This window comes from Anomaloglossus baeobatrachus, chromosome 5 (assembly GCF_048569485.1).
Source record: "Anomaloglossus baeobatrachus isolate aAnoBae1 chromosome 5, aAnoBae1.hap1, whole genome shotgun sequence".
Lineage (NCBI taxonomy): Eukaryota > Metazoa > Chordata > Amphibia > Anura > Aromobatidae > Anomaloglossus > Anomaloglossus baeobatrachus.
The window spans coordinates 466,498,018-466,524,273 of NC_134357.1; the positions used below are offsets into that span (position 1 = coordinate 466,498,018).

The following is a 26,256-nucleotide window of genomic DNA, read 5'->3' on the forward strand; positions in this document are numbered from 1 at the left end:
CCGGCCACAGGTTCCGCTCTTCTAGCGGCAATGTCTTGAGGAGGCCCAGGACCAGGTGGTTCATCTTTTCACACATGCCGTTGGTTTGGGCATGGTAAGGCGTGGTCCGGATCTTCTTGCAGCCGTACAACTGACAGAATTCATGGAACACCTCCGCTTCAAAGGCTGGGCCCTGGTCAGTAAGCACCTTCTCAGGGTATCCATGTGGTCGGCAGAAATAAGCCTGGAATGCTCTAGCGGCGGTACGGCCAGTTAGGTCTTTGACTGGGACAACCACCATGAACCTTGAATAGTGGTCTACAATGGTTAGAGCGTAGGTGTACCCACTTCGGCTGGGGGTGAGCTTTACATGGACCAGGGTGACCAGCTCCAGCGGTTGATGTGTAACAATCGGGTGTATGGGCGCCTTCTGGCTGGCCTCGTCCTTCCTTCTCAGCGTGCAAGGGCCACACTCTCGGCACCAGGCCTCTACAGATTCCCGCATTCCACTCCAATAGAACCGCTCTCTCAACAGCATTTCCAGTTTCTTCCATCCGAAGTGTCCAGCACCATCATGGTACACTTGTAGGACGGTGGGCACGTTAGCTTGGGGAATCACAAACTGGCGGATTTTCTCATGAGTCTTCGGGTTAATCAGCTCACGGTACAACTTCCCCTCGTGTAGATACAGCTGGGTCCGTTCTCGCCACAGGCGTTGGGCTTCAGCTGGGGTGGCAGGGTCTATTCCAGCAGCACCTTGTTCCACCAAGATCTTGACTAAGCGAACAGCGGGTGCCTGGTCCTGAGCTTCTTGCCACTCCTGGCTGGGCAGCGGGTCCAGGTTTACCCGTTGTTGATAGACATGCACCTTCTCAGTCGGTGGCTGATGAAATGCGGGCAGCTCAATCTCTTCGAGGTCGTCGTCCTCAGGCCCTTCTTCCAACAAGTGGGGCATCCGAGAGAGTGCATCGGCATTAACGTTCGCACGGCCGGCCCTGTACTTGATGGTGAAATCGTAGTTGGCTAGCCTAGCCACCCACCGCTGTTCCAACGCGCCCAGCTTGGCGGTGTCTAGGTGGGTCAGCTGGTTATTATCCGTGAAAGCGGTGAACTTAGCCGCTGCCAGGTAATGGCGGAACCGCTCGGTGATAGCCCACACCAGTGCCAGCAGTTCAAGCTTGAAAGAGCTGTAGTTCTCGGGGTTCCTCTCAGTCGGTCGAAGCCTTCGGCTAGCATAAGCAATCACTTTTTCTTTTCCGTCTTGGACCTGGGATAGGACTGCCCCTAAGCCTACATTGCTGGCATCGGTGTAAAGGATGAAGGGGTGGTTGTAATCAGGGTATGCTAGGATTTCTTCTCCGGTCAGGGCCGCTCTCAGCTGACGGAAGGATTCCTCATGCCTTTCTTCCCACACCAATGGGGCTCCTATGGGTCTACCACCTTTGGTCTGTCCCACGAGGAGGTCTTGCATGGGGGCAGCCATCTTCGTGTACCCCTTGATGAAGCGACGGTAATACCCCACCAGGCCCAGAAACTGACTCACCTCCTTCACCGTGGTCGGCCTCGGCCAGTCCTGAATGGCGGTGATTTTATCAGGGTCAGGGGCGACACCCTCTGCACCGACTACATGCCCTAGATGCTGCACTTTGGGTTTCAGCAGATGACACTTTGAGGGCTTCAACTTCATCCCATATTTGGCAAGGGACGCGAACACCTCAGCTAGGTGCTCCAGGTGGGCTTCATATGTCTGGGAGTACACAATCACATCATCCAGGTACAGCAGGACGGTCTCAAAGTTTAGATGCCCCAGATAGCATTCCATCAGCCGTTGGAAGGTTTCAGGGGCATTGCACAGCTCGAACGGCATGCTATTAAGCTCACAGAGTCCCATGGGTGTAGCAAATGCAGTCTTCTCTCGATCTTCTGGTGCCACAGCCACCTGCCAGTACCCACTGGTGAGGTCAAGGGTGGAAAAGTAATTAGCGGTTCTCAGCGCAGCCAGAGATTCCTCAATGCGGGGCAGAGGGTAAGCGTCCTTATGTGTTATCTGGTTAATTTTTCGGTAATCCACACACATCCGCATGGTGCCATCCTTCTTCTTAACCAGTACCAACGGAGCGGCCCAGGGACTACAGCTGTCCCTAATAACCCCTGTCTCCTTCATGTTCCTCAACATGTCCTTGGCACATTGGTAGTGTGCAGGGGGAATAGGCCTGTACCTCTCTTTGATAGGGGGATGCTCACCGGTGGGGATATGGTGTTGGACCCCTTCAATCTGCCCAAAGTCTAGGGGATGTTTGCTAAAAACGCGCTCATACTCCCGTACCACCCGGTATACCCCTTCTTTGTGATGTGTAGGGGTATCGTCAGTGCCTACGTGTAGTTGTCGACACCACTCGTCTAACTCCCCTTGGGATGGGTGAGTGCTGGCAGTAGGTGGTGAGGTTGGGGGGATGGCCTCGTGGATTGTATGGGGATCCAAGGTGAACAACTTGGCAAGGGTAGCGTACCAGGGAAGCCTGACTTCTTCCTCCCCGCAGTTCAACACCCTCATGGGCACTCTCCCCTTCTTTACATCCACCACCCCTCGGGCGGCCATTACTGTGGGCCAGTGTTCAGAGGGCATGGGCTCTATCATGGCGGGGTAGTTACGCCCCTGAGGCCCCACTGCTGCTCTACACCAAATCATCATCTCACTCCTAGGGGGTACAATCAACGGTGCAGCATCCATCACTCTCACTCCACCAATCTCTCCTCCTGTCGAGTTCACATGTTGGCGGTACATCAAGGCTCGGATCTGACGCTGCACAGCTCTCTGTCAGCTCCCCGCCGCCGTGGCGGCCAGCTGCTGCAGTAGGGTCAGCACGTCACTCATACAGTGCTCCATCACGTTGGTCCCTAGCACTACCTTCGGGTTATGATCACTGGGTTCATTCATTATCACAATCATACCCTGGTGTTGCAGTTCAGCTCTCCCCACAGCCATGGCCACTTGTTTGTATCCCACTTGGGTCAATGGGAGTCCATCAGCAGCAATCAGTGTTATACTGGCATCTGGGGGAGCCAGCTCGTCTTTTCCCCAATACCATTGATATAGTGTGTATGGTCTGGTGGTTACCTGTGATCCAGTGTCCAGGAGAGCCATCACCGGTATGCCGTCCACAGCCACGGGGATGATGGGCCGGGCCCCGATGTACCGGTCCCGCCAGTCTGGGGGGCCATGGGGTTCTACTCCTGACGATTGGCCCGTGGCCCCAGGAGTTGCTCGTTTAACGGACACCGTCGGGAGTAGTGGCCGGGTTTGCTGCACCTGTAACAGATTGGGGGTCCATTCCGTGAGTCATTGGCCCTTCTCCGCTGCATCCAGGGGACGTCCTCAGGGCTGTCGGCGAGCTGCATCTTCACCGGGGCCTGGGATCTGGTCGGAGGCTGGAGTGCGGCGAGGATCTTAGCGAGGTCCCCATCCATGCGGCGAACTTGAGCGACGAGCTCTTCCATCGTTCCGCTTGGGGCTGCAGGCACTGGAGGTGCTGATGGGGTAGGGGCCACCACGACGGGAGCAGTCTCAACCGGCCACGGGGCTGGCTCAGGAGCTTCAAATGCGGGGGGTTGCAGAGCTTTGATGGCCCGTTCCTTTAATATGGCAAAGTCCACATCAGGGTGTTCTAGGGCCCACAGCCGAAGCTGTTTGCGGTCCTCTGAGGACCTCATCCCCTACACAAACTGCTCACTTAACATTTTGTTACTGTCCACACTGTTGATGGTGTCCACCCGCTTCAGTGTGCGGAGTGCGGTTTGCAGGCGCAGGGCATAGTCCCGAATGCTATCTGCGGGCCGTTGCCGGCATTGATAGAACTGCATTCGCAACTCGGCCTCAGTACGGATCTAAAATGCAGTCTGCAGCTTTTCAAATATGGTGGCTACAGAGGACTGGTTCCCCTCGGCCCAGGTCTCCGCCTCTTGCTCAGCCGCGCCGGTTAGCTGCCCCAGCACTAGCGCTGCACGTTGCTTATCAGTCAGGGGGTACAGTTCTAGTAATGGACTAAGTTTCTTCCGGAAAACCTGCAAGGCATCAGGTTTCCCGTCGTACTGCGGTAGCCAGGCAGCTCCGGGCACATAGGGCAAAGAGAACGGCATCACCTGAGCGAGAGCTGGGGCCGCGGCGCCCCCCCGCCAGCGCGGCCGGGACCTGGGCAGGCCCATTCCCATCTACGGGTGCTCCCGCGGCTGCGTCCGCCGCTCTTCCAGCGGCTCCGTCGGGCGCAGACATCTTGTTTCCGTCCCCCTTAGTCTCTTTCCGGCTCCTCTACAGGGGCGGGGTTTTGGCCTTCGCGCCTCCACTACTCGAGGAGACGCTCGAGCGGGAATTCTTCGCGCCCAAGATGGCGGCTTCACAAATTTTTCGTCCGGACACCTCCGGCGGTCACACAAGGCGCACTTCCACCAGTTGGTAGAACGGTAGGATCCTGTTCGTGACGCCAAGTTGTCGCGGGCGGAGGAGGGGACGCTGTGCTCTCCCACTGCTCGGGTCCGGCTGCTGCTGCCGCTGCTCTGTGGTGGCTCGAGCGGTGGGCCGGATCCCGGGGACTCGAGCGGCGCTCCTCGCCCGTGAGTGAAAAGGGTGGGGATTTGATTGTGGGGGATTTGAGTATTGTCCGTGACGCCACCCACGGTTGTGGTGATATTGGTGACACCACCGCTGCTCTGGACGGGGATCACGGGAGTGGTGACAGGGAGCTGCTTTGTTGTTAGTTCTCCCCTCCGTGGGTAGGGGGTTGGTTGTCCCGGGGCCCGGTGATGGGGTAGGGATGGATGGCAGGCGGGTTAAGGGGCCTGGTGAGGTGCAGGGTCGCGGGGGCAGTGCTGTGCCGCACAGCACGGTGGTACTCACTCAGCCAATGATGAGGACACAGTTCTCGGTAAAACACACGGCTGGATGGACGGGTCCCACAGACGGCTGCGGTGTTGTTTTCTCCCGGCAGGTTGATGGTGACTGCCTTTTCCTGCACCTGTGTACTGTAACGGTTCCAATGGGTTCCCACCGGTAACCCGCTCCCCAGCTTGGATATGGGCCGGAGGAGCCCCTTTTGCCCGCAGGCTCTAGCCCTGGGAACGGTAGCCTTGGCGGTGGCTGTGTTTCCCTCTCACGGTTGGACTGTTGCCTTCTGTCGGGACTTGGCTGCTGGGAAACCCAGGAGGTTCCCTTCGCTGACGGATTTGGCAAATTCACGGCGACTCCTAGCCTTGCCGGGGTCCGTGAGCCCTTGCCAGATGGTGCTGACTTCTCTTTGTGTACCGGTCCGGTACCGCCGGGCCACCGCCCGTCCACGGTCCTTACGGTAGACTCCGATAGGCCACTCCTGCAGACGGTCACCACCGTCTGCCAACCTTGCTGATCCGTCCGGGCCACACACCCGAACCAACTTCAGTCTGCTCCTCTACCACTTTCCTTCCTCTCACTTTCCACTCTCAAACTGATCTCAACTCTTTTCCCGCCTCCAGGACTGTGAACTCCTCGGTGGGCGGAGACCAACCGCCTGGCTCCACCCCCTGGTGTGGACATCAGCCCCTGGAGGAAGGCAACAAGGGTTTGTGTCTGACTTCGGTGTGCCTGACCGGGAGTGTGGGGTGTGTGGGTGTTATTCTCTGTGGCCCCTGGCTTGTCCAGGGCGCCACATTGGCACTACAAAAATAAACTTTATTATTATTAAGATGCGGCCGTGCCTATCGGGGGGCCAAGCTGTGGCTATGCGTAACGGGACAGCCAAGCTACAGCAGTGCGTATTGGCGTGGCCGTGCGTATCGGGAATGCCAAGCTGTGGCCGTGCATAGTGGGGCAACCGTGCATATTGAGGCGGCTGAGCTGTGGTTGTGCGTATCTGGGCGGCTGACCTGCTGCCGTGCCTATTGGGGCGGCCGAGTTGCGGCTGTGCGTATTGGTGTGGCTGAGCTGCAGCCGACCGTATTGGTGCAGCTGACCTGCGGCCGTGTGTATCAGCGTATCGGGGCACCAAGTTGCGGCCGTGTGTATCAGGGCGGCCGAGCTGCGGACGTGCGTATTGGGTGGCCAAGCATATTGGGGCTGACGTGCTTATTGGGGTGCCAAGCTGCTGCCTTGCATATTGGGGCGGCTGAGCTATGGGCAAGAGCATTGGGGCTGCCGCCGTATTGGGGCGGCCAAGTGTATAAGGGCTGCCGTGCGTGCGTATCGGGGCCGTAATGCGTATTGGGGCTGCCATGCGTATCGGGGGGGCCGAGCTGCTGCTTTGTGTATTAGGGCGGCCAAGCTGCTGCCTTGCATATCGGGGTGGCTGAGCTGAGGGCGAGCGTTTTGGAACTGCTGTGCATTTCCGGACTGCTAAGCGACTGTGTGTATCAGGCGGGCGGGCGTATCAGGGTGGCTGAGCTGCAGGCGTGCATATTGAAGCGGGCGTGTGTGTATACTATGGGGGAATCATAATATATGTAAGGGAAAATATACTATGGTGAATATAAAAATTGCTGCAGCATATGTCTCCATGTTCCTCTTTCTTGTTTTTATAATTTGGGGGGTATTCCTATGGACTGTAAACAAGTTGATTGGAGCTCATTTTGTTGATTCGGGGGATGATTGCAGCCATGTTTACTTGAGCCAATAATAGGGAATGAGCGTTCATACAAACACCGGTTCATATATTATGCGCTTACTAGGTGCACCTTTTTAGACTAATTCTCTATTGTTATTGCTTGGCATAAGTAAATGACTTAAATATATTGTGAATAGCTAAAATGATATAAAGTGGCAAATCGGGAAGATATCGGTCCTCTGCCTCCTATTTGTTGATCCTTCTGGTCACTCTTACCAGCCTCCAGTGATGACGTGTCGTATGGACACCACTCGGGTCCCCTCCTCCAGCCGGGGATCCGGGGATATGTCAGCAGTGAATTGGTAGACTGAACATTACTCCTTTTACTGAGATTTTCAACTGTTTGCAGGAAAAAAAAATCATGGGGTAGACTAGACAGACTTTATAATAATAAGAAAAATAAATGAGTGTTGTGTGTCCTCTGCCGCCCAGTTGAAGCCATTGTGTGACGGTTTGGCTCCACGCTTTGATGGATGGTCCCGCACACTATGATGTGCGCTGTTCCTACATAAATATGCAGTGATTTCAGTAGAACACTTGACGTGAGAGATGACGTTTTCTCTTTAAAGATCTGCACAGCTGTTTTCCACCGAATTAGAAAATTCCTGAAAAATGTGCAGAGTCTATGGATTCTGGGAAGAACTGCATGATGGAGAGGGCTGCTCAGATCCGTGGGGGTCTATGGTTTACAGATGGCCCAGCATTCTCCTATCTGGGATGGTTAGTGTGATCGATGCCAGATAGGTAGATATGATGTAAAATATATGCCAGACGCTCCGGCTACTTCCCCATAAACACCAATGAGAGTTTATATAGATGAATATCATTATAGTGAGCACTAAGTATAATACCTATGTAGGATACAATGTTTAGAATGGGAAGAATGCAGGACCCATGATAATTTTGTTGCTATTAATGCCGCGGATCCTCTTTGTACATGATTCCCATTTCTCTCTTCCTCTAACCAGAACAGACCTTGGTCCTTCCTCCGCCCCCCAAAAAAACCCTGCCCACATTTCTAACCATCTCTGTCCTCCGGCCCTTCAGCCTGCCTATATAGATTGATTCGCAGAGCACAGCAGTCAGTGGCTGCACTATATTTCAATACTCAATGTGCACTTAGTTTATTTCCTCTGATGAGTATGGTGGAGTGTGGCACCCCAGGGTTGCCACAGTAACAACACAAAGGGTTAACTCCCCACACACAACACCAAGACCTCCTGGCCAGAAGGGGGAGACCAAGCTGCTTCCCTGTACATTCTGCTGGGGGGGAGGAAATGGTCAGAAGTAGTTTCAGTTTGGAAGTTCAGTGCAGAGCACTGAGGAGACAGGATCTCTGTAGGTTGGAAGCTGGCTTTAGCTCACCTCAGGATCCACTGACCAATTCCAGGCCTAGCTGAGGGTCTGAGGAAAGGAGAAAGAGTACACAGAGGAACATTCCTGGGAGACAGAGCATTGCAGAGCTCATCCCCAGTGGAGCACACAGAACGGATGCTGGATCCGAGACTGCAGGTTACATACTGCACAGTGAACACCAGAGAAGTGAGGATTCCACATTCTCTATCTGTACCACAGACACAAGCAACAAACGCAGAGTTCAGGAACATACAAGTAAGGACTCGAGTTGCCTGTCAGGTCGGTACCTAGGAGCAGAGCAGAGCAGAGCCGGCTGCAGAGTTCACACATCAGCAGCGGGGCCACAGACACACAGTGCAGGCAAGGAAGCCAAAACGGCCCGGCTGGGTGGGAGAAGCCCTGAACCCCTCACAGACTCCGCGGACAGTACTCTGCTGAATGCCATCTACAGTAAAGGACAAAGAAACTGCAAAACCGTGAGTCTGCCTGTTTATTGTGCTCGTGTCCTGCACTCCCCCCCATAGACTAACATACTGCCCCGGGGAAAAGGCTCTACCCGTGGGGAGCCGTCCCATCTCAAGCTGCCTTCCATCACCCCGGAGGTTCTGCAGCAGCGGTGGTCATCTCTGATCACATTCCACGGGTGGCGTCACGAACATAACCCCCCCCTTTTATTGTGGAACCAGGGAGCACAGACCGGGTCACGACACCGTGATCCCCTTTCCAGAAGCGACCCCTTGGCCCGGTTCTGGGTATCTCCTTAACCCCTGGCGACACAGGAGCATCCCACGGGGTCTGGGGAATACTCGTCACTGGGCCGGTGAGGGTCAGGGGATGTCACGTGTGGCCCTGCCCGGTTTCGTGAGCCCGATGTGTCTACGAAGGCATGGAGGATGGGATGATGGTGGGGAGATGAGGATGAAGGGGTTAACGATGTTGGGAGTTGTTGTCTCGTGACATCACCTGTGGTGTACGGCAAGGAATTACCCGCCGCTGCGGGTGCTGTCCTTTGGGGCGGATTGTGTCGTAGCCGAGATGATTCAGCTCCCCACAGGTAGATCTAGGCCACAGGGAGGCAGTCTATGGTGGCGTGCACTGGGGTGCAGGACTGAGGATGCCGACAGTAACTGTAAAACACAGACCGGTAGTTTCTTTTACCTTTTACTGGTCAGTCGTTATAGTCCCGAAGTTACAGTGGTCCGGTCAGCCTGGTAGCAGTGTGGAACCTCTCTTTACCAGGTGGGTTGGAGGCCTTCCTTAGTGCGCTCTGTACGTGGGTTGCTGTGGCCTGAAGCAGCACAGCGTCCCTCTACTTAGATGCTATATGCCTTGCCCCTTGTGGCGGGCTGTGCGAGCCGGATGCAGGGCCCGCTTGTATTTCTGCGGCCCCGGGCTGTATTGTGCTACTTCGCCTTGGGAGTCTCTGGTGAACCAGGAGACATGGAATCTTCTGCTGTCCGGATTTTTCTGCAGGGTCGTTAGCACTCGACAGTTGAGGACCCCGGTGTCCTGATTCTTGCGCTCGGCCCTGGATAGCTTACACAACTGCTCTCTTAGAGTGACCGTTCTCTATTCTCGCCTTTCATGTTCTGAGGTCCCTCTTCCTGACTCCCTGTCTAACCCCTCCCCAGCCCAGAATGCACAGGGAAGCTCATCCCAACCAGGACTTGAGCTCCCCCTTCTGGCCTGAGTTAGGAAGTGTGTGTGATTGTGCCTGACATGGAGATTTCCCCGCTGCTTCTAGGCATAGCATTGTCCTCCGGTGAGGACAACAAAGCCACTGTGGCTCCCATGATCACTGGGGTGCCACAATAGTGCCCACTGCTTACCTCCGTATGCCCAGAGAATAGTGCCCACTACCCCATTTACAATTATTTACAGTCTTCGTTCCTACTTTATTCAGTATGAACTGCACAGACTGTCATAGAGTATCTCTGTTGCAGCCTATGCAGCAGTCAAAATGACTGTCATCTCAGTGACTGCCTATGCAGAGCACAGCAGCATGACAAAATGCTCAGTAAAATTATAGTTCATTGTAATGAGTGGTTTGCCATTTTGTTCGCTACCTATGCAGAGCACAGCAGCCGATATCAGTCATCTTGACTGCTGCGCTCTGCATATTTCCAGTCAGTAGCAAGCAAGCTACTGTGAATGAAGCTGGTGTTTCAGGGCACTCAGAATTTTTCATGATTCCCAAAGGACAGGACCTGCTGTTTTGGATCATACATACCATGAAAATACTCCATATAAATTGTCACTTCCTGAATCCCCCTCCACACTACGCCATTAGCTTCTGCACTTCTTACACAAATGTGTCGCCCTGGGCAAGCCAGGGGACACAGGTCACAACACCACCACACCCCACACTCCAGGTAGGCACATCTGCTAACCTACAAATCCTTGTTGCCTTCCTCCAGGAGTCTGTGATGCACACCAGGGGGTGGGCCAGGCGATTGGCTCCGCCCACCAAGGAGCTCACAGCTCTGGAGGCAGGAAGTAAAGAGCAGATTAGCCCAGGCAGGGCAAGTGTGAGGAGTTAAGTAGAAAAGTAAACAGCTAAGTGAAAGTGACAGAAGAGAAAGACAGCCTGAAGGGTCCAGCTTTGTGAAGGGCCAGATCAGCAAGGTCAGCGACGGCGGTGACTGTCCGGAGGGGGACCGTTTGGAAGTTCCTGGAAGGACCCCGTTGGCTGTGTGCCCGGTGGTCTGGAGCAGTGTTCCGAAGGACAGTCAGCACCAGGGCAGGGGCCTCTCGGACCCCGGCAAGGCTAGGAGTCGCCAAATTTGCCAAATCCGTCAGTGACGGGGACGTAGATCCCCCAACAACCAAGTCCCGATTGACGGCAACAGCCCGACCATTACCGGGGAGACACCACCACCGCCAGGGCACCAGTTTCCCCAGGGCCAGCGCCTGCGGGCAAAGTGTAGAGCTCCTCCGGCCCAGATTGCAGTCGGGGAGCGGGTAACCGGAGGGAATCCACCGCTACCATCAGACAACACAGGTGCAAGGAAGAGAGACGTCACCGTCACCTACCGGGAGTGCAGGTGCAGCCGTCTGTGGGACCGTCCTACCAGCCGTTGGTTTACCGTACAAACTGTGTCCGTGTCTCAGGCTGAGTGAGTACCACAGTGCCGCAAGGCACAGCGCTGCCCCCGCGTCCCTGCGCCCATCGGGCCCTGCACCACACATCTCCATCACCAGGCCCCGGGATCACCAACCCCTACCCACGGAGGGGCAACACAACACCTGGCTGCTCCGCATCACCATCCCCGGGAGCCCCCGTACAGAGCAGCGGTGGTGAAATCACCACAACCGTGGGTGGCGTCACGAACTATAACAATCCCTTCACCCAACAAACATCCCCCCCTTTCACTCACGGGCGAGGAGTGTCGCTCGAGACACCCCGGGATCCGGCCCACAGCTCGAGCCACCAGGAGCAACTGCCGGACCCGAGCAGAAGGGGTGAGCGCGGTGTGCTGACACCCTCCTCCCCGCCCGCGACAACTTGGCGTCACGAACAGGATCTTACCGCTCTGCCGTCTGGTAGAGGTGCGCCTTGTTACCGCCGGAGGTATCCGGCAGAAAAATTTCAGAAGCCGCCATCTTTGGCGCGAAAAGTTTCCCGCTCGAGCGTCTTCTCGAGCAGTAGAGGCGCGAAGGCCAAAACCCCGCCCCGAGAGAGGAGGGGCCGGAAAGAGCTAAGGGGGACGGAAACAAGATGTCTGCGCCCGACGTAGCCGCTGGAGGAGCGGTGGTCGCAGCCGCAGCGGCACCCGCGGATGGGAATGGGCCTGCCCAAGTCCCGGTTGTACCGGCGGGAGGTGCCGCGGCCCCCGCGCTTGCTCAGGTCATGCCGTTTTCCTTGCCCTATGCACCCGGAGCTGCCTGGCTACCGCAGTATGACGGGAAACCGGATGCCCTACAGGCCTTCCGGAAAAAGCTTAACCCGTTGCTAGAGCTGTACCCCCTGACTGATAAGCAACGTGCAGCGATAGTGCTAGGCCAGTTAACCGGTGCGGCGGAGCAGGAAGCGGAGACCTGGGCCGAGGGGGACCGGCTCTCTGTAGCCACCATTTTCGAGAAGTTACAGACTGCCTTCGAGACCCGGACTGAAGCTGAGCTGAGGATGCAGTTTTACCAGTGCCGGCAACGAGCTGGGGATAGCATTCGGGACTATGCTCTACGCCTGCAGACCGCCCTCCGCACGCTGAAGCGGGTGAACTCTATTAATGAGGCGGATAGCAACAAGATGTTAGTGGAGCAATTTGCGCAGGGGATGAGGTCCCCTGAGGATCGTAAACAACTCCGGCTGTGGGCCCTGGAACACCCTGATGTGGACTTTGCTGTGTTAAAGGAGCGGGCTATCAAAGCACTACAGCCCCCAGCTGCTGAAGTTCTGGAACCCGTCCCGTGGCCCGTCGAGACAGCTCCTGTTATGGCGGCCTCAGCCAAACCAACCTCTGTAATGCCTGCAGCCCCGAGCAGCACAGTCGAAGAGTTGGCAGCCCAGGTCCGTCGCCTGGACGGAGACCTTGCCAAAATCCTCGCTGCACTGCAACCTCTGACCAGATCTCAGCCTCCAGCGCAGATACAGCTTGCTGACAGTCCCGAAGATGTTCCCTGGATGTGTCGCGGGCGGGGAGGAGGGTGTCAGCACACCGCGCTCACCCCTTCTGCTCGGGTCCGGCAGCTGCTCCTGGTGGCTCGAGCGGTGGGCCGGATCTCGGGGTTTCTCGAGCGACACTCCTCGCCCGTGAGTGAAAGGGGGTGTTTGTTGGGTGTGGGGATTGTTATAGTTCGTGACGCCACCCACGGTTGTGGTGATTGCACCACCGCTGCTCAGTGTGGGGGTCCCGGGGATGGTGATGCGGAGCAGCCAGGTGTTGTGTTGCCCCTCCGTGGGTAGGGGTTGGTTATCCCGGGGCCCGGTGATGAGATGTAGAGTGTAGGGCCTGGAGGGCGCAGGGACGCGGGGGCAGCGCTGTGCCTTGCGGCACTATGGTACTCACTCAGCCTGACACACGGACACAGTTTGTACGGTAAACCAACGGCTGGTAGGACGGTCCCACAGACGGCTGCACCTGCACTCCCGGTAGGTGACGGTGATGTCTCTCTTCCTTGCACCTATGTTGACTGATGGTAGCGGTGGATTCCCTCCGGTTACCCGCTCCCCGGCTGCAATCTGGGCCGGAGGAGCTCTACACTTTGCCCGCAGGCGCTGGCCCTGAGAAACTTGTGCCGTGGCGGTGGCGGTGTCTCTCCAATACGGGTTGGGCTGTTGCCTTCAATCGGGACTTGGTTGTTGGGGGATCTGCGTCCCCGTCACTGACGGATTTGGCAAATCTGGCGACTCCTAGCCTTGCCGGGGTCCGAGAGGCCCCTGCCCTGGTGCTGACTGTCCTTCGGAACACTGCTCCAGACCACCGGGCACACAGCCAACGGGGTCCTTCCAGGAACTTCCAAACGGTCCCCCCCTCCAGACAGTCACCGCCGTTGCTGACCTTGCTGTTCTGGCCCTCACAAAGCTGGGCTCTCAGGCTGTCTTTCTCTTCTGTCACTTTACTTGCTTTTCCTCCTTTTCTACTTTCACTTTCACTTTCTTAACTCCTCCACTTTAGCTCCTCACACTTGCCCTGCCTGGGCTAAACTGCTGTTCACTCAAGCTCGTCCCTGAGCTGACTGCCTGGTTACTTCCTGCCTCCAGAGTTGTGAGCTCCTTGGTGGGCGGAGCCAACCGCCTGGCCCACCCCCTGGTGTGCATCATCAACCTCTGGAGGAAGGCAACAAGGATTTGTGGTTAGCTGTGATGTGCCTACCTGGAGTGTGGGTTGTGGTGGTGTTGTGACCTGTGTCCCCTGGCTTGCCCAGGGCGACACATTCCCCCTTAGCAAAATGCAGACCGTCCGCGGGCTGCCGTCCTACACCGGTTTTATTTTTCTGTAAAAGGGGTAACAGGGTTAAGCAAAACATAAATACATTTTTAATCAAAACTCTTCCCAAGACGGGAGGCACATTTTCTTAAACGTTGCAACGGTATACGGTCACGGTTTCCGCTCTCTCCCACCCAAGCAACCTGGCCCTGATGCTGCCCCTAAAACCCAGGCAGCACCCCTTGACCCACAGTCCAGCACAAGTTACCCGAGTGGGATCTGTCCTTCCCCTCCAGAGGGTGGCCACCGGTTCCTTTGGTGGCTGGGCCCTGGCCTGCTCTGCTCAGGGCCCTCCCTCCAACCTGCCTCTCCGGAGGCGGTATTGCGGAAACGGTAACGGTACCCAACATATTTACAAGCCACTTAACGTTTGTGGTGCCCTGCAAGTTCACGGGCTTGTCCATGGATAGTTCCCATGCATAACTTAAACGGTCCCCACGGGGACAACGGTGCCGGCTCCTGCTGGTTCTAATCACTGCAGACAATCAGGTGACAAACTCGGTATAATCATTTATCATCATTTTTCAAAACCTTCTAAACTTTTTCAAACAACAACTTCAATGATGGTCCCAACGGGGACGGTGCTGCGGGCATCCATTGCCCTACTCCGGCTCCTCTGCTAAGGCGAACCCATCCTCTGCCACCAGCACACCAAACAGGCACTGACATGCCTGCTGTGACAGGGGTACCCGGTACCCATTTCCACCGGTACGCGGGGTATGATAAACCACGGGGTCCCCCACATAGCGGGAGCGCTCAATCGCTCCTTCAGCCGCAACAGCGGACCTGGAGCTGGGGCAGGAGTCGTCATCTCTTAGTCCTGCGTCAGGCGGGTTGCCGCCAGCTGCCGCAGCCTCCTGGCCCCCTGTATCCAACACCTCAGACTCTTCTACGGTAGCACGGGGCAGCAGATTAGGCGAGCTTACACGGAGGCGCTCCATAGATAACGGTAAGGATGATGTATAAGCCGAAACTAGGCCGGGCCCCTCAGCCGCAGCGGCCGGTCCAGGTAGGACATAGGGACGTGGGTCACCAGTCGGTTCTGCTACATCCATTTCCCCTCCGTACCTCGGGGCAGTTGTAATCAGCTCCTCCACCTCGTTGGTCCACTGCTCCAGCATCCGGAAGATCTGATCCTGCTGACGCTGGTGAAACTGCATCACCCGGGCCTTCATCCAGGCCACGGTCCCGGGCTCAGGGTCTGGCACAGTCTCTATTGGGACGTCTGGCACCACGCTGTTAAGGGGCCGCGGTTCTAGCGGTTCCCCTTGGGGCACTTCAGGGCCGTCCTGGACGTCTGCAGCCGGCTGATCCGCCGGAGCGGCTGGGCAGGGTATCGCTACCGATTGGGCAGGTAGCGGGCCTAATGGCGGGGCGGCAGCAACTATCACGGGTAGCGGGGAGAGAGGCAGGGTGAGCGGAAGCCGGCCGGGGCCCTCAGCTCCAACGGCCGATCCTTCAGGAATACAGGGGCGTGGGTCGCTTACCCGCTCCTCCAAATCCTCTTCCGCCTCGCGTCTCCACATAGCAGCCACAACGTCCGCCATGTCAGTCTCCCACTCCTCCAGGAGGAGTTGCATCTGGGCCTGCAGACGGTTACTCAGCGGGACGGTCCGGTCCCTCAACCACGTCGCCGTGCCGGGCGCAGGGGCTTCTTCGTTGGGAGCTGGGTGGTACATCTTGGCACTCGTGCCTTCCAGGAACTGGGTATCTTTGCAGAGTCCTGGCGTCCCTGCTCTCATAGCCGCGGCTACATGCGGCCAGCCGCCATCGCGTCCCCCTTAGCTCTTTCCGGCCCCTCCTCTCTCGGGGCGGGGTTTTGGCCTTCGCGCCTCTACTGCTCGAGAAGACGCTCGAGCGGGAACTTTTCGCGCCAAAGATGGCGGCTTCTGAAATTTTTCTGCCGGATGCCTCCGGCGGTAACAAGGCGCACCTCTACCTGACGGCAGAGCGGTAAGATCCTGTTCGTGACGCCAAGTTGTCGCGGGCGGGGAGGAGGGTGTCAGCACACCGCGCTCACCCCTTCTGCTCGGGTCCGGCAGCTGCTCCTGGTGGCTCGAGCGGTGGGCCGGATCCCGGGGTTTCTCGAGCGACACTCCTCGCCCGTGAGTGAAAGGGGGTGTTTGTTGGGTGTGGGGATTGTTATAGTTCGTGACGCCACCCACGGTTGTGGTGATTGCACCACCGCTGCTCAGTGTGGGGGTCCCGGGGATGGTGATGCGGAGCAGCCAGGTGTTGTGTTGCCCCTCCGTGGGTAGGGGTTGGTGATCCCGGGGCCCGGTGATAAGATGTAGAGTGTAGGGCCTGGAGGGCGCAGGGACGCGGGGGCAGCGCTGTGCCTTGCGGCACTATGGTACTCACTCAGCCTGACACACGGACACAGTTTGTACGGTAAACCAACGGCTGGTAGGACGGTTCCACAGACGGCTGCACCTGCACTCCCGGTAGGTGACGGTGATGTCTCTCTTCCTTGCACCTATGTTGACTGATGGTAGCGGTGGATTCCCTCCGGTTACCCGCTCCCCGGCTGCAATCTGGGCCGGAGGAGCTCTACACTTTGCCCGCAGGCGCTGGCCCTGAGAAACTGGTGCCGTGGCGGTGTCTCTCCAATACGGGTTGGGCTGTTGCCTTCAATCGGGACTTGGTTGTTGGGGGATCTGCGTCCCCGTCACTGACGGATTTGGCAAATCTGGCGACTCCTAGCCTTGCCGGGGTCCAAGAGGCCCCTGCCCTGGTGCTGACTGTCCTTCGGAACACTGCTCCAGACCACCGGGCACACAGCCAACGGGGTCCTTCCAGGAACTTCCAAACGGTCCCCCCTCCAGACAGTCACCGCCGTTGCTGACCTTGCTGTTCTGGCCCTCACAAAGCTGGGCTCTCAGGCTGTCTTTCTCTTCTGTCACTTTACTTGCTTTTCCTCCTTTTCTACTTTCACTTTCACTTTCTTAACTCCTCCACTTTAGCTCCTCACACTTGCCCTGCCTGGGCTAAACTGCTGTTCACTCAAGCTCGTCCCTGAGCTGACTGCCTGGTTACTTCCTGCCTCCAGAGTTGTGAGCTCCTTGGTGGGCGGAGCCAACCGCCTGGCCCACCCCCTGGTGTGCATCATCAACCTCTGGAGGAAGGCAACAAGGATTTGTGGTTAGCTGTGATGTGCCTACCTGGAGTGTGGGGTGTGGTGGTGTTGTGACCTGTGTCCCCTGGCTTGCCCAGGGTGACACAGATGCAGCGGAGAAGCGCTAACAACCCGCGGAGCAGACCTCCAATCTGCTACAAGTGCCGTAAGCCGGGCCATTATTACCGACAGTGTCCGTTAAACGAGCAACCCCTGGGGCCCCGGGCCAATCCTCAGGAGTAGAACACCGTGGCCCCCCGGACTGGCGAGACCGATATGTCGGGGCCCGCCCTATCATCCCCGTGGCTGTGGATGGCATACCAGTGATGGCTCTCTTGGACACTGGATCACAGGTAACTACCATACCGTACACGTTGTATCAGCAGTATTGGGCCACAGACGAGCTGGCGCCTCCAGACAATAGTATAAATTTGATTGCCGCTAATGGACTTCCATTGACCCAGGTGGGGTATAAACAGGTGGCTATGACAGTGGGGCAAGCTGAACTGCAACATCAGGGTATGATTGTGATCATGAATGAACCCAGTGATCATAACCCGAAAATAGTGCTGGGAACCAATGTGATGGAACACTGCATGGCTGATGTGTTGAACCTATTGCAACAGCTAGCCACCACAGCGGCGGGGAGCCGGCAGAGGGCTGTGCAGCGTGAGATCCGCGCCCTGATGTACCGCCAGCATGTAAGCTCAACCGGAGGGGAGATTGGTGGAGTGAGAGTGATGGATGTTGCTCCATTGACTGTGCCCCCTAGGAGTGAGATGATGATTTGGTGTAGGGCAGCAGTAGGGCCTCAGGGGCGTGACTACCCTGCGATGATGGAGCCCATGCCTTCCGAGCACTGGCCCACTGTAGTAGCCGCCCGAGGGGTGGTAGATGTGAAGAAAGGGGGAGTGCCCGTGAGAGTGTTGAACTGTGGGGAGGAAGAAGTCAGGCTCCCCCGGTATGCCACCATTGCCAAGCTGCTCACCCTGGACCCTCACACTATCCATGAAGCCAGTCCATCCACACTCCCACCTACCACCAGCACTTCCCCACCCCAGGGGGACACAAAGGAGTGGCACCAACAGCTACATGTAGGCACGGATGACACCCCTACACATCACAGGGCAGGGGTACACAGGGTGGTGCAGGAGTACGAACAGGTTTTTAGTAAGCACCCCCTAGACTTTGGGCAGATCAAGGGGGTCCAACACCACATTCCCACGGGTGAACATCCCCCTATCAAAGAGAGGTATAGACCTATTCCCCCTGCACATTACCAGTGTGCCAAGGATATGTTGAGGAATATGAAGGAGGCAGGGGTTATTCGGGACAGCTGTAGTCCCTGGGCCGCTCCGTTGGTACTGGTCAAGAAGAAGGATGGTACCATGCGGATGTGTGTGGACTACCGGAAGATCAACCAGATAACCCATAAAGATGCCTATCCATTGCCTCGTATTGAAGAGTCTTTGGCTGCACTGAGAACTGCAAACTACTTCTCGACCCTTGACCTCACCAGCGGATACTGGCAAGTGGCCGTGGCCCCAGAGGACCGGGAGAAGACCGCCTTCACCACCCCGATGGGGCTCTGCGAATTCAATAGCATGCCGTTTGGGCTGTGCAATGCCCCTGGGACCTTCCAACGGTTGATGGAGTGCTGTCTGGGACACTTAATCTTCGAGACCGTCCTGCTGTATTTGGATGATGTGATTGTTTATTCCCAGACGAATGAAGCCCATCTGGAGCACCTGGCCGAGGTGTTCGCGTCCCTTGCCAAGTACGGGATGAAGTTGAAGCCCTCAAAATGCCATCTGCTGAAACCCAGGGTGCAGTATCTAGGGCATGTGGTGAGTGCGGATGGTGTCGCCCCCGACCCTGAGAAGATCACTGCCATCCAGAGCTGGCCGAGACCAATCACAGTGAGGGAAGTAAGGCAGTTTCTGGGCCTGGTGGGATACTATCGGCGCTTTATAAAGGGGTACACGAAGATGGCTGCCCCCATGCAAGATCTCCTCGTGGGACAGACCAAAGGTGGAAGACCCATTGGAGCCCCACTGTCGTGGGAAGACAAGCATGAGGAGTCCTTTTGCCAGTTGAAGGCGGCCCTGACCGGAGAAGAGGTCCTGGCGTACCCTGATTATGGGCGCCCATTCATCCTCCACACGGATGCCAGTAACGTGGGGCTAGGAGCGGTCCTATCCCAGGTCCAGGATGGAAAGGAGAAGGTGATTGCCTACGCCAGCCGAAAACTCCGGCCGACCGAAAGGAACCCTGAGAACTATAGCTCTTTCAAGCTTGAGCTACTGGCGTTGGTGTGGGCTATCACGGAGCGGTTTCGGCACTACTTGGCGGCAGCAAAATTTACCGCATTCACGGACAACAATCCACTGACTCACCTGAACACGGCCAAGTTGGGCGCGCTGGAGCAGCGGTGGGTAGCCCGGTTAGCCAACTATGATTTCACCATAAAGTATCGAGCTGGTCGTGTCAACATCAATGCAGATGCACTCTCCCGGATGCCCCATTTGTCAGAAGAGGGGTGCGAGGATGATGACCTCGAGGAGATTGAGTTGCCTGCGTTCCACCAGCCGCCTACTGAGAGGGTACAAGTATGTCAGCAACGGGTGGATCTGGACCCGCGGCCCAGTCAAGAGTGGCAGGACGCCCAGGACCAAGCGCCGGCTGTCCGCCTTGTCAAGACCCTGGTGGAACAAGGTGCTATGGGAATAGACCCTGCCGCTCCAGCCGAAGCCCAACGCTTGTGGAAAGAACGAAAACGGCTCTACCTACACCAAGGGAGGCTGTACTGTGAGCTGATCAACCCAAAGACCCATGAGAAAATATGCCAGTTGATCGTTCCTCAAGCTGAGGTTGCTACTGTCCTGCGGGCATACCATGATGGTGCTGGCCACTTCGGGTGGAAGAAGCTGGAGATGCTGTTGAGGGAGCGGTTCTATTGGAGTGGGATGCGTGAATCGGTGGAAGCCTGGTGCCGAGAGTGCGGTCCTTGTACACTGAGGAGAAAGGACGAGACTAGCCAGAGGGCACCGTTACATCCCATCGTCACCCATCAGCCGCTGGAGCTGGTCGCCCTGGACCATGTCAAACTCACCCCTAGCCGAAGTGGGTACACCTACGCATTGACCATGGTAGACCACTACTCAAGATTTATGGTGGTAGTCCCCGTTAAGGACTTGACTGGTCGAACCGCCGCTCGAGCGTTCCAGGCCTATTTTTGCCGACCCCATGGGTACCCCGAGAAGGTGCTGACTGACCAAGGCCCGGCTTTTGAAGCAGAAGTGTTTCACAAATTCTGCCAGTTGTACGGCTGCAAGAAGATCCGGACCACTCCGTACCACGCCCAAACCAACGGCATGTGCGAGAAAATGAACCACTTGGTCCTGGGGCTCCTCAAGACGCTACCGCTGGAAGAACGGAACATGTGGCCGGAAAAGTTACCCGACTTGGTCGACATGTACAATAATATCCCGTCCAGCTCGACGAAGTGCACCCCAGCGTATCTGATGAGGGCTCGGCCTGGCCGCCTGCCGGTGGATCTGGAGATGGGGTTGGAGGCTCCGGAAGCACTCCCTTCAACGGCAGAGTGGGAAAGTCGGAGGAGGGCCCAGTACCGGCAAATCCAGGAGTATGTGGAGAAAAACCTCAGTCGAAGTCGAGAACAGCAAGAGCACCGGTTCAACCAGAAGGCGCCTGCAGGTCCTTTCCAGCCAGGAGATGTGGTGCTGAAACGGAAGAGAAAAGCCCACAAACTGGATGACCAGTGGGAGCAAGTCCCTTACGTCGTACAACCCACCGAGTGGGACAATGGAAAGACCTACCAGATCAGTCGTGACCAAGGGGGCACCCTGGCCACAGTTTCTCGGGACCATCTAAAAAAATGCCCCCCAACGTTGAAGGCCGAGGCTGAAGTACCGGTTCCTCCACCAGTGGAAAAGGCAGCAGAGGTAATCCACACTGTGATGGGTGACTTCCCAGCAAACTGGCCTACACAGAACGGCGCGGTGATACTTCCAGTGATACTGTTCCCACAACCCGTGGATGAAGAAGTAGTGGAAGCGGTTAACCGTGAGCCAGAACCAGTGCCAGTGCCCAGGGATGAACCTGTACCCAGCCCCCCTGCACCTCCGCCTGCTCCACACTATAGCAGGGAGGAGGAACCGATTGTTCCCTCTACCCCACTGTCTAGCACCACTGACACCGGGCCCCGAAGGTCCACCCGTTCCAACCTAGGTAGACCCCCACTTAGGTACAGGGAGACCGTTCTATGAGGAAGAGGGGCCCGCAAATGTAAAAGAGTGTTGTGTGTCTGTTTAAAAGTTGAAAAGTTTGAAATGATAAATGAAATTACCGAAGAAGTTACCTGATTATCTGCTTGATTGAACCGGCAGGAGCTGGCACCGTTGTCCCCGTGGGGACCGTTTAAAATGCATGGGAACTATCTATGGACAAGCCCGTGAACTTGCAGGGCACCACAAACGTTAAGTGGCTTGTAAATATGTTGGTTACCGTTACCGTTTCCGCAATGCCGCCTCCGGAGAGGCAGGTTGGAGGGAGGGCCCTGAGCGGAGCAGGCTAGGGCCCAGCCACCAAAGGAACCGGTGGCTACCCTCTGGAGGGGAAGGACAGATCCCGCTCGGGTAACTTGTGCTGGACTGTGGGTCAAGGGGTGCTGCCTGGGTTTTAGGGGCAGCATCAGGGCCAGGTTGCTTGGGTGGGAGAGAGCGGAAACCGTGACCGTAAACCGTTGCAACGTTTAAGTAAATGTGCCTCCCGTCTTGGGAAGAGTTTTTGATTAAAATTTATTTATGGTTGCTTAACCCTGTTATCCCCTTTTTACAGAAAAATAAAACCGGTGTAGGACGGCAGCCCGCGGACGGTCTGCATTTTGCTAAGAGGGAATGTGTCGCCCTGGGCAAGCCAGGGGACACAGGTCACAACACCACCACACCCCACACTCCAGGTAGGCACATCTGCTAACCTACAAATCCTTGTTGCCTTCCTCCAGGAGTCTGTGATGCACACCAGGGGGTGGGCCAGGCGGTTGGCTCCGCCCACCAAGGAGCTCACAGCTCTGGAGGCAGGAAGTAAAGAGCAGATTAGCCCAGGCAGGGCAAGTGTGAGGAGTTAAGTAGAAAAGTAAACAGCTAAGTGAAAGTGACAGAAGAGAAAGACAGCCTGAAGGGTCCAGCTTTGTGAAGGGCCAGATCAGAAAGGTCAGCGACGGCGGTGACTGTCCGGAGGGGGACCGTTTGGAAGTTCCTGGAAGGACCCCGTTGGCTGTGTGCCCGGTGGTCTGGAGCAGTGTTCCGAAGGACAGTCAGCACCAGGGCAGGGGCCTCTCGGACCCCGGCAAGGCTAGGAGTCGCCAAATTTGCCAAATCCGTCAGTGACGGGGACGCAGATCCCCCAACAACCAAGTCCCGATTGACGGCAACAGCCCGACCATTACCGGGGAGACACCGCCACCGCCAGGGCACCAGTTTCCCCAGGGCCAGCGCCTGCGGGCAAAGTGTAGAGCTCCTCCGGCCCAGATTGCAGTCGGGGAGCGGGTAACCGGAGGGAATCCACCGCTACCATCAGACAACACAGGTGCAAGGAAGAGAGACGTCACCGTCACCTACCGGGAGTGCAGGTGCAGCTGTGAAGCCCCGCCGGTGCTGTATCGGTGCATACCTTCAGGGACTCCACGTAGCTGGTGCTGGTCACAGGTAGGAAATCTTCGGTTTTGATCGTGACGCCACTCTCAGTATTGCGGTCAGTGGGGACCGCCACTGCAGGTTAGGGGACGCCTGGGGCTGATGGTGTGTGCAGTTAGTTGGAATAGCCTCCTGAGAGTGAGGCAAGCCCCAGGGCCCGGTGTAGGTTTGTAGTACCACAAGTCGCAGAATAACTCCACACAGGCAGAATTGTCTTTCAAGGGCTTTACTCACATTTGATGGCAGAGTGAGTAGCCCGGGCGTAGCTGAGATGAACCAGATGGGAACCAGGTATCCTTCAGGCTGACTTTATGAGGGTGACTACTGACTCGCCTTCCTTAGCCCTTGGTGGTTTGGGATGACCCCGACTTTGAGTCCCTATGGGGGTCGCCCAGGGAAGATGCTGCAGCCTCTCTCCCCCTTTTGTTTGCCGTTTGCTTGTTCCCCGGACCAGGCCACTCCAGCTGCTTGCCTCCTGTGACCTATGGGCTCTCACTGCGGTTACGTGGCTGCGGCTTTTGTGGTGTTGTGGTGTGGGCTTTGAGAGCCCCACACCGGCAGGTTTAGCAGAAGAAAGCTGGATCTATCTTCGCTTCGGGATCTGCCGCCCGGTTGGGCCTGGTGCTCTCTAGCAGTCTCCTTACTTCCCACTCCGTGCTTTCTCTCTAGCTGAAGCTGGCTTTCAGGTAGCACTCCTAGTTGACCGTTCTCCCCCGTCAGTAGCCACTGCGCGGGCGCTGTTAGACAGCATCAACCCCACAGGTCTGCTCCTCACTGAGCCCTATGGAGTTCTCCTCTAACTGACTCACTGCTCCTCCTCTCCTGTTCTTGCCTACGCCACCTAGCAACCAGACTCTCCACCACACCCCCTGAGAGGAGATGGAGGCTTTTGACCCCCTGCCACTATTCCAGTGGAGGTATAGGCTTTGCCCCCTCCTGGGATCCCCAGGGGTCCTCTCATGGGTACATGTGTGAGACCTGATCACTATGCGCCTGTGTTCCACACCCCAGTCAGCCTTCTGGATTACCTGTGTTGTACTGTCCCCAGCATGGGTGCAGTACTCAGTGGTGCCTGACCAGGTCAGGGGCGCCACATTCCCCCTTAGTTATCACCAGCACGTCCTCGGGCTGCAAGACAACATTTTAAAAATGCATAAAACATTAAAACATGTAAAACATTTAAAAGCACCAGGTACCATACATCACCACCCTCCACCCACAAGTCCGTTAACCCACCCAAAACCCTCTCACGTTGGCCGCGGCTTCAGCCACTTCTGGCAGGATGTAGAGGCGGCTTTCATGGGCTGGTGGTCTCAGGGTATACCTGGCCTGGTGGATCCGCGCCTTCAGCCTCTTCTGGCAGGATGCAGAGGCGGCCTCCACAGTTGGTGCTGACCAGGTACCCTCTTTGTGGTGGTGAGCCAAGGCCCCATAAACAGGCGTGCTCTCTGGTTGCAGGTGAGCCAAGGCCCTATATACGGACGGGCTCCTCCTGGTTGCAGACGAGCCAAGCCCCTAAACAGGCTGACTCTGGTGGCGGTGGTGCCCTCTGGTGTAACTATTTACACTGCGAGAGTTTGTGGCTATAGCCAGTTCATAGCCTTAAGGTTTATGGTTTTCTCACAATAGTTCTTGTGGGCACATGCTTAAACTTGAGAACGTTGCAAACCAAAACTTTTCAAAACTTCATCTGGTAACTTCTTTCTTTACTTTACTTTACTCCTCTTTACCAGGGCTTGAGCCTGTATGGCTGCGGCACCTGCTGCTTTCCTGCTCTTTATCGTCGTCTGTGGTCGTTTCATCCGTAGGTTCTTTTTCTCTGCTTTGTCTTCCTTCTCTTTCTTTAGGACTTTGTGTTACGTCCAGGGCATACAATCCTCTTTCACCTTGGTGCATAGTAAACTGGACTGAATCTCCCATCTTTAGATTTCTGCCAGGGTGTCCTCTAGGCAGATGAGCTCTCACATCTCTTCTGTTGACAAATATCCCTTCTTTGATACCAGGTGCTACGATGAATCCATATCCACTTCTCAGATTAAAATCCTCCACTACTCCTCTGAAAAGGGGTCCTCTGACCTGGGCTTTGGACCTTCTCAGGGCTCGTTTTTCTTGTAGGTCTCTGGCTGTGACTTCTCTCTGCTCTGGGGATGACGGTGCAGGGGATAGTTGCGTCCTGTTGCGGTGTGTCTTACGGGCTGGATTCTGTAGGGTGCAGCTCACAAACTCCCAGGTAAGGCTTTTGGGCAGTTCTTCTTCTGCAGATGGTGTCAGGTCTTCCTCATCCCAGCGAGAATAAGGCAGCATCTCTGGCTCTGGGTATGGCTCTGGAGTCAGCCTCTCAGCTTCCTGGCCTCCTCCCCCCCTTAGTTCTTCCTGGCACTCCTTGGGTAGCAGTGCTGGGGATGGACTTCTTTCTGCCGGCCCAGGTGGGGAACTCTTTGCCGTGGTTGCTGCAGGAGCTGTCGGGATACTCTTTGGGGTGTGCGGAGGGAGCATGTACCGCTCCACCATCTCCCGTGGGAACTTAGCTTCCAGGTCGGCTTTTAGCTGCCAGTATGCGGAGTCCTCACCTACCAGAGATTGCCTAGCAGGGACTTCCTGAACCTGGGGAGCCTTGTCTGCTCTGGCCTTGCAGGCCGGGGTAAATGGTACGTCAGCCTTGTCTTGGCGGGCCGCGCCTGGCATGGCGGCGGCCTGGTCTTGGCGGGCCGCGCCTGGCATGGCGGCGGCCTGGTCTTGGCGGGCCGCGCCCTGTTTGGCGGCGGCCTGGTCTTGGCGGGCCGCGCCTGGCATGGCGGCGGCCTGGTCTTGGCGGGCCGCACCTGGCGTGGCTGCGGCCTGGTTCAGCGTCGCCGCGCCGGGCGCCTCTTCAGGGACCGCGGGCGTGGCAGTAGGGGTCGGGGCACTTGCGCTAGCCGGGGCATCACTCGACTCACCCATCGTTGGCAGCATCGGGGTCTGAGTTGTCACCGCCTGATCTGGCACTCGGTGCGCGGCTCTCTCCTCGTAGGCCCGAACCGCGGCAGCCATCTCCAGCAGTTCCATTCGTTCTTCTCTAATCTGTTCCACGACCCGGTTCTCCAGTCGGTCGCAGAACTGGGCCAGCTCCCGATACCACCAGGCAGCGGAGCCCGGTTCTGGATTTCTGCGGTCAGACGCCATTTCTTCTGCGCCCTCTTCTGCACGACTCTCCAGCTGTGGACTCGCCGTTGCCTCTGATAGCAAGCTGTTCAGCTTCTGCTCTGCCTCTTTCAGCAGCTCCTCTCCCAACAGCAGGCTTGTGGCTCTCTTTCCTTCCCGCCGTCTCCGGACGCTTCCGCTCTCTTCGCTCGCAAGCTCAGAACTCTGCAGGGGATCTCTGGGTAGCCACACCTCTTCGTGGGCGGTAACTTCTTCCAGCGCGGGCTGCTGTTGTTTTTCAGCGCGCTTTTCATGGTGGCAATATGGCGGCGCTTCCAATTTTTCAAGCGGACCGCCCAGGCACATGGTCACCTGTCTGAACAGGTCTAGTCCTTATCCTGTTCGTGACGCCA

General features: G+C 56.8%; 1 long non-coding RNA gene across 1 annotated transcript in view; it reads left to right on the plus strand.

Moving 5' to 3' along the window:
• Positions 1-7,925: 7,925 nt before the first annotated feature.
• The window catches only part of LOC142310335 (uncharacterized), a 333,767-nt gene continuing 315,436 nt past the window's right edge, over positions 7,926-26,256 (plus strand). Inside the window, exon 1 of the long non-coding RNA XR_012754135.1 lies at positions 7,926-8,437. This is a non-coding gene — a long non-coding RNA (uncharacterized LOC142310335). The remainder of the gene's footprint in view (positions 8,438-26,256) is intronic.